This window comes from Alligator sinensis, unplaced genomic scaffold (genome assembly GCF_000455745.1).
Source record: "Alligator sinensis unplaced genomic scaffold, ASM45574v1 scaffold994_1, whole genome shotgun sequence".
Classification (NCBI taxonomy): domain Eukaryota; kingdom Metazoa; phylum Chordata; order Crocodylia; family Alligatoridae; genus Alligator; species Alligator sinensis.
In genome coordinates, this window is record NW_005842488.1 from 1085245 (window position 1) to 1092308 (window position 7064).

Below are 7064 nucleotides of genomic sequence, written 5' to 3' on the forward strand. Positions count from 1 at the left end.
GGGGAGCGGCATCCAGGAGTGGGACAGGAGCCAGGATCAGGATCACGGGGCAGTGACAGGGGCTGGGGGCCAGGGCAGAGCCACCACCCACTGCCTGCACGTCCCTGCGGAGGGTGCCGGGTCTGCAGGCACGAGTGTGCGGGGAGCAGACTGGCTCTGCCCCAGGCCCCAGCCCCAAAATCGGGGGACGGGACATGGCTGGTGCTGACTCGGCCTACGACAGCTCACCAAAGCTCCCTAAGTGGTCCTCTGGCCCAAATAATTGCCCACCCTGGTCCTAAGGGTACCTATAGCATGCTCTCCACGCACAGTTGCTACCCAAGAGTCAATGACTGCCAAGGGGAGCTTGCAGCAAGCAGGACTGTGCAAGGAGAGGCAGGTGAAATAGCACCGGGGGCTCAGGGAAGGGGCAGAACATCCTTGTTCTCTCTGTAAGGAGTCGCCAGAAACAGCACTGCCTCTGTAACACCTTGGCCCTGCCTTTACTAATTATCAGTGCTCGTTATGTAGCTCTCCTGAGCCCTGGAAGAGCAGATGGTAAAACCTCTCCCCCACAACGGCCAGGCAGGCAGCCGGGTGGTGCTTAATTACCAACTTCCTGCACATGCAGCGCGGGGACCAGCACCATGCCCAGCTCACCGACTGACTCATTTCTCTATGTTATTAAGCTAGCCACGTAGCATCCTCCTGTCCCTCCGCTGCCTCTGCACCCAGCGCTGGCTCAGCCTGCCCGTTCGCAGAGGCAGGGATGGTGGATGAAGCGCGCAGCTGGGAGAGCGGAAGACTGGGGTCTGTGTCTCACTTCGCCACTGACCCAGCGAGCGACCTGGGTCAGGTCCCCTCCACTTCCGTTTAAGCACCTGCAGTTTGCTTAGATGATAAAGCCAGTAAGGCAGGGTCAGCACTTGCTGGGATATCAGTGCCTGGCCCTACAGGCCCCAATTCCAGCTAAGGGTGCCCCGTGCTACTACTGCTACCACTACAACAACAAATTATTATGATAATAATAATAATAGTAACAACAAATGACGATGATGATGAAGACAATGATCGTTGACGATGATAATAATAATTTTAATAAATTACCATAATTTCTCACATACAACACACACCTTTCTTGCAAAAACCAGCTGCTGGAAATTGGATGGATGACCACGCTGGAGTTCAAGGATCCGTAGACACAAGTCAAGGAGCGCTAGCTGCACGCTCGGTGCTTACCAGCCCACAAAACCTGAGGGTGTGAAGGTACAACCGTGCTGCGGTGCTGGCGGAGAGGAACAAAAGGCACTGATAGCAGAGAGTGCTGGAGCACTCGGGGACACCACAAAGCATGCAATCAAATACCACATCGTGCAATCCCCCCAGCCCAATGCTAGGGCATTTCAGCAAAGAGGGTGCTGGCAGCTGCTGAGGGTAAAGCCCGAGCAGCCTCAGCCTGTGAAGGAAAGAAATGGGGTGGATGTGGACGGTGGGCAGTGGGTGCACAATCCCAACAAAGCTGGGCTGGTGACAGGCACTGCTAGGTCACCCAGACATAGAGACCACGCTACAGACAGTGGGGGGGCAGGTGAGCAGACAGGCCTGCCAGCACACAGCTCAGGCTGTAGCCAGAGACAGTATGATGGCAGGCAGGGCCTAAGAAGAGTGCAGGGCAGGGGTAATGCCATAACTGAAGCTAGGACTTCATTGACTGTATTGGGATGGAGCAGAAACCCTGGCTATGGCTGCTGAGAGCTGCATTTCATTGGTTGGCAAGCGTGGGAGCGTGGCTGATTGATGCCCCATGCCCCTGTCCAGCTGAGCTACGGGGCACGGGATGGATGAATCCACAGGCATGCAAAGAGGGGCAGAGGGGGCTCCACAAAGGAGCTATCAGGGCTCTGGGTAAGGGAAGGGGGCTCCACAGAGGAGCAGCACATGTCTGCCAAGCAGCAAGAGACTAAAAGGTTTTGCTTACCTGGCTCCAGAGCTGTTAAAACAAGACAGAGAGCAGGGTTTGCTCTGGAAAGGGACCCAGCATCAGAACCCAGCATCCACACAGCCCTAGCCTGGCGCAGAAGCTGCATCCTGGCGTTGTCTTGCTAGGAGCCTAAGGGGGAAACAAATAAGTGGGTGAGATGGGGAGTAGATTTGGGATGCCGCAGAAGGGTGAAGTGCAGGGGTCCCAGCTGCCTGGGGCCAACTAGACGGTTTTGCATGTAGCTTCGCTGAACGCCAGGTGGAGCTGAGAACGGGCCGGGGGGTTGACCCTACACCCGGGGTGCCAGCCTATCCCCCAGCTCTGCCCCCATCAGTCACTATAGCTTCTCTCTTCCACCCTGGGCAGGTAAACAGCCCGAGCATCTGCACGAGCAGCTCCTTGCCCAATCTTTGTACGGCAGAGAAAGACATGAACGAGCAATTCATCCACGGCTTGTCTATTAAAGGAGACTGACAGCTAGGCGCGGGGACAGAACCAGCCGTGGCTCTTGGTATTCCCAGAAGCATCAGCTCAGATCAGGCCTCACTGTGCCACACGCTGCACAGACCCAGAGGAGGAAATCGTCCCCAGCCCAAGGAGCTGACAACCCAAAGGGGCAAGACAGTGAAAGGGAAACTGAGGCACAGAAAGAACTTGCCCATGGTCACACAGGGAGTCTGTGGAGGAGCTGGGATCTGAATCAGGTGGCCCATACAGCAAGGGGGGAAAGGGAGTTATCCTGAAGGAGAAATGGTGAAGAGGAGGGAAGGCAATGAGGCATCGCCGACACCCGCGCCCACGGCCCCCAGCCCCGAGGCTGTCTTAAGCTGTTGCACCCAGCACGCAGCCCCTTGCATGACGGTGGCTCTCCCTCCTGGCCAGCCGCCCGGCCACCCTCCGTCTCTGCTCAGCTAGACGGTGGAGGACGGGGCATCCGGGCAAGGCTGAGGTGGCTTCCTCGACTTCAGAGAGTTGTGTCTCCCTTGAGCAGAAGGGCTCACTAATGACAAGAATTTCCAGCGCGGCAATAAAGGTACAGCTTCATTTCTCCGCTCCAGTGCCATGGCAACCTTTCACGACTTTGCTTAATTACAAAGACAGGTTTTCTCCCCTGGAGCGGTCACCTCCCCTGGGCCCACCCAGTGGGACGAGATGCACCAGGAGGAACTCTGGGCTTGCTAGGCAGAAGCGAGCTTGGATGGGAACGGAGGGCTGCAAAGCCCTTTCATTGCACCATGGGAACCCGCTGCTCTGCCTTTGCAAATCAGCAGATTGGCTGGAGGGGGGTACATAGGAAACCCCTGTGCTGAGCAGTACCATGAGCTGGGCCAGGGGTCTGCCAGGCTGAGAGCCCAGGACTTCCAGAGCTAAGGCTGGTCCATTCAATCCAGCATCCTGTCTCCAGTAATGCCTGTCACCGAATGCAACCGAGGAAAGTGAATCTTCCCCTAATATAGAAGTACTCAGCCTCCGGCCTATGGGCCGGATTCAGCCCATGGACCTTCCTGCAAGTCTGGCAGCAAGGGAGCAATGGCAGTGCTAATTGCCGCTCCCCGGCTGCCATACCTCCAGACCTGTGGGGAGCCCCCAGGCCGGGTGACGTGGGCCTGAGCACTCGATTATGCTGATGCAAGGTGGAGCCAGCACATGGGGTCATCCAAGGCTGGATCCAGCTGGTGTGCAGCTGGATGCAGCACTTGAGATCGGGCTGCATGTCAGATTGCACCCATGGACCAACCCTGCAGCGGATCAGGTTTGCAGACCGACCCCACGCATGGGATCCAGCCCATGGACTGGCCCCGTGCCACTCATTCCTTCCCTATTGCATCTAGTAATCCAAGCATCACTACAAGCGGTCATGTTCCTTCTTGACACACGCTGCCCTTGGCTTGCACCCAGGGCCATAGCAATGCCCGGCTGCCATGCAGAAGGGTGCGGTTGGTCCCACCCCATTACCCAGCTCTGGAAGAGGACAGGAAGCGGTGATTGACTCCTAATGACTTCCTGCAGCATCTCATTAGCTGCCGTTAACCTTGGCTGGACGGGAGGGCATGGCTCTGCTCCCGGTTGAGAGAAGTAGGGTCTGGGATAGAAGAGCCCTGCAGGGAAACTTGAGGAGTGGTGTCACCAGTGGGAGGAAGCATCGGCTGAGCTTTACGTTGCATTATTTCCACTGCTGCTCACAAATGCCAGGAAGTGGGTGAGCTTGGGTGCCAGCCCAGAGCGTAGGTGTTGTGTGCAAGGTGGGGGCGGATCTCAGCCTGCTGACGCTCGGGCTTTGATCGTTACTCAGCAGCCTTCCTGGGTACCACGCACTCTGCCATCTCCTTCTCACGACACGTCAAAGCCTTGCGCCCACCCGCACGCTGGGGAACAGCAGGGGTTCGTCCGCTGACCCTGATCAACGAATGCATCCCACATTTCCAGCACGCTGGCTGGTTGCCGCCCGCGAGCTGGCTGCACTTTGGGGGCATGGCTTGCAAACTCGTGTGGGCTGAAAGATGCTGTGGCAACACTCAGAGCCGTCACTCTGTGAGCCGTGTTATCATCAGTCATGAAATTACCCACCCTTTTTACAAAACCAGCCGGCCGGAGGAGCCCCTGCAGCGAGGGAGATCCCGAGCCAAGGCTAGGACTCCAGCACCGCTGCGCTGAAATCGGTGGAGCGATGCTGGCTGTGAGCCAGCGCAGTCGAGGACAGGGTCCGGTCCTGGGTGAAGAAGGAATTGCTTTTCATTTGCTGCCGTGAGCACCCGCTGGCTCCATCCCCTGGCTCCTTGCTCCCGGGCTCCAGGACTGATGGAGACAGAAGCTAGTCACACGTCACACTCACACGTCCCAGCTCGCTCCAAGGCAGGATCCCAACTCAGCAATGCAGTCCATAATTAGTAACAAGGGCCAGACAAGGATGAGCGCTCCCCGTCACAGACACACACCCTCCTGCACTCCCCGATAAGACCACGGGCTAGATTTTGCAGTGGTGTAACTCGGGGCTCACTCCACAAAAGCCAGTGGAGATGGTCCATAATTCCCGCCCGCCCCCATGACAACTTATAGAGGCATTTCACGTGTGCCGGTCTTGGCAGGAGGACCTGCTTGTTTCCTAACAAGGCTTCACACCTCCTGACAAATCTAACGCGGGAATAATCTCCGGCCTCCTTTGCCAATTGAGGAGGCCGGAGCTACTTCAGCAGCCGAGCTCCAAGCCTTGCAACGTGCGGCTTGAGAGCATTAGCAAGGAGAAGGAAGATTTCTTTTCTTCTGGGGGTGGTGTGTGGGCAGCAACCGGGCCATCAGGAAGCCACTTAGCTTCTAGATTAAGGCAACTGGATAAGCTCTTTTCAATTGACGGTGCTTAACAACCAATAGTAATAATACCAGAATCACGCTACGGCGTTCGCTGCTAGGTGGGGAGTGGGAGTTTGGGCAGGCGGGGGCTCACGTTCTGGCTCCCTGAAGGATCCATGCAAAGTCCAAGGCCTTGGGATTTAGACTCTCCGAGACTACCAGCACAATGCCTTTTCCCTGCGGCCGGGGAGAAAATACGGAGCGAAACAGTAATGAGGCTCCAATAGCCACGTGCTTTCCCGATGCTCTGATTGCCCAGAGAGATGGGCAGCAAAGTTTATCTGTCAGCAGGCGATTCATTAATGATTATAAACAATTATCCTCCCGCAGACACCGACCCCAGCCTTGCGCCGAGATAGCAGGTAACCAAGGAGGGCTAGATGGAGCGAGGCCATGAATGGTTGGCGAGGAATTTAATATCCGTATTGATCCGCCAGACAATCCAAAGCAGCCCTGTCTATCCTCCCAAAGCCCAACAAGTAATTAAGTGTTTGCTGTCTGAGTTCTGTCTCTCGGACCCAGCCGGCAGCTACAAAGGCTTTGCTTTTTATTCTGCACCACACAAGACGCACCCGGGAGCTGATTTTCCTGCATCTCCGAAGCGATCCTGAGGAATTTAATCACTGTTGCTCCAAATCCCCAAACACTCTCCGCTTATATGGGCCGGTGGTTCTGCCGAAGCCCATCTCTGCATTTCATCCACAATAAAGAGGAAACCTCCTCCTGCCCCGGGAGGTCCCTGGACTCTGTGTCTAGGAGCCCTGATTTATGGGCAGCCCCTCTGCAGAGAGCAGCCCGTGACAGTCTCTTCCTTGGCGGACAAGGCTGTTAGCCACCATCGGGCATCAGAAGTTTTGGTGACTGTCAGCACCCGGCACCTGCCATTGAAAACAATGGGGACTGCTCACAAGACCCCCTCGGGCGAGAACAATAGGAGCTGGGCTCCTTGGAAAACCTAGCTGCACATCTCAGGGACTATGTTGCCTTCCCTCTCCATCAAACACCAGCAGTAATGGTGGGAGATGAGCCAAAAGGAGGATGGATCTCAGGCTAGACGCAAGCAGAGCAGTGCTCCCCTCTCCACTGGTACCACTGATGGAGAAATCAGGGGGTGGAGGAAATTGAGGACTGGCTCCACACAGGCGTCCCTGCAGATCAGGGTGGCAAGGGGGTGTTGGGGGCCTTCCTGCCACTGCCAGCATGTCTGCAGTGAAAGCGGACTCCCCTCCTGGATGGCTGAGCCAGCCCCAATTCGCAGTCAAAAGGAAGGGGTAATCCATGCCTCACCTTCCTCGGCTGAAGTACTGCCTCGGGCCTGCTCCAGCCTGGGTCAAAGTGTATACCATTGCTGATGCTGCTGGGATTCGCCTTTAGTTCTGCTGGTCACCCCATGCTCCACCAGTGATGCCAGTGGTGCTTGCATCTGCATTCGCTCCACGTCCATCACGCCCAAGGCTGCCACCAACCACCAGAGAGGAGCCACATCCATCCCCCAGGCTGGATTTGAACCAGCATCAGCGGGGCTGGAAAGAACACCGCAGACCTTGCTTGTTCTCTCGGGCTCCCTCTCCCACCAGAGACGACGGAAGAGCCAGCCAGGCCCAGCAGGTGCTACGGAGGGAGAGAGCAGGCCAGGCAAGGCGTAGGAGGAAGCCAGCAATGAGGACATCAGCAAAACTGCTGCCGGCAAGAGGGGCCGCGCCAGGCTGGGTGCACAGCCCGCTTGCCTCGAGTCCCATCTGTCGTGGCTGTTATT

At 56.8% G+C, this 7064-nt stretch overlaps 1 long non-coding RNA gene across 1 annotated transcript in view; it reads right to left on the reverse strand.

Moving 5' to 3' along the window:
• Window positions 1-1135: 1135 nt before the first annotated feature.
• The window catches only part of LOC112551514, a 66391-nt gene continuing 60462 nt past the window's right edge, over window positions 1136-7064 (reverse strand). The window contains exons 2-3 of the long non-coding RNA XR_003095800.1: window positions 1958-2089; window positions 1136-1264 (exon numbers count right to left, since the gene is read on the reverse strand). This is a non-coding gene — a long non-coding RNA (uncharacterized LOC112551514). The remainder of the gene's footprint in view (window positions 1265-1957; window positions 2090-7064) is intronic.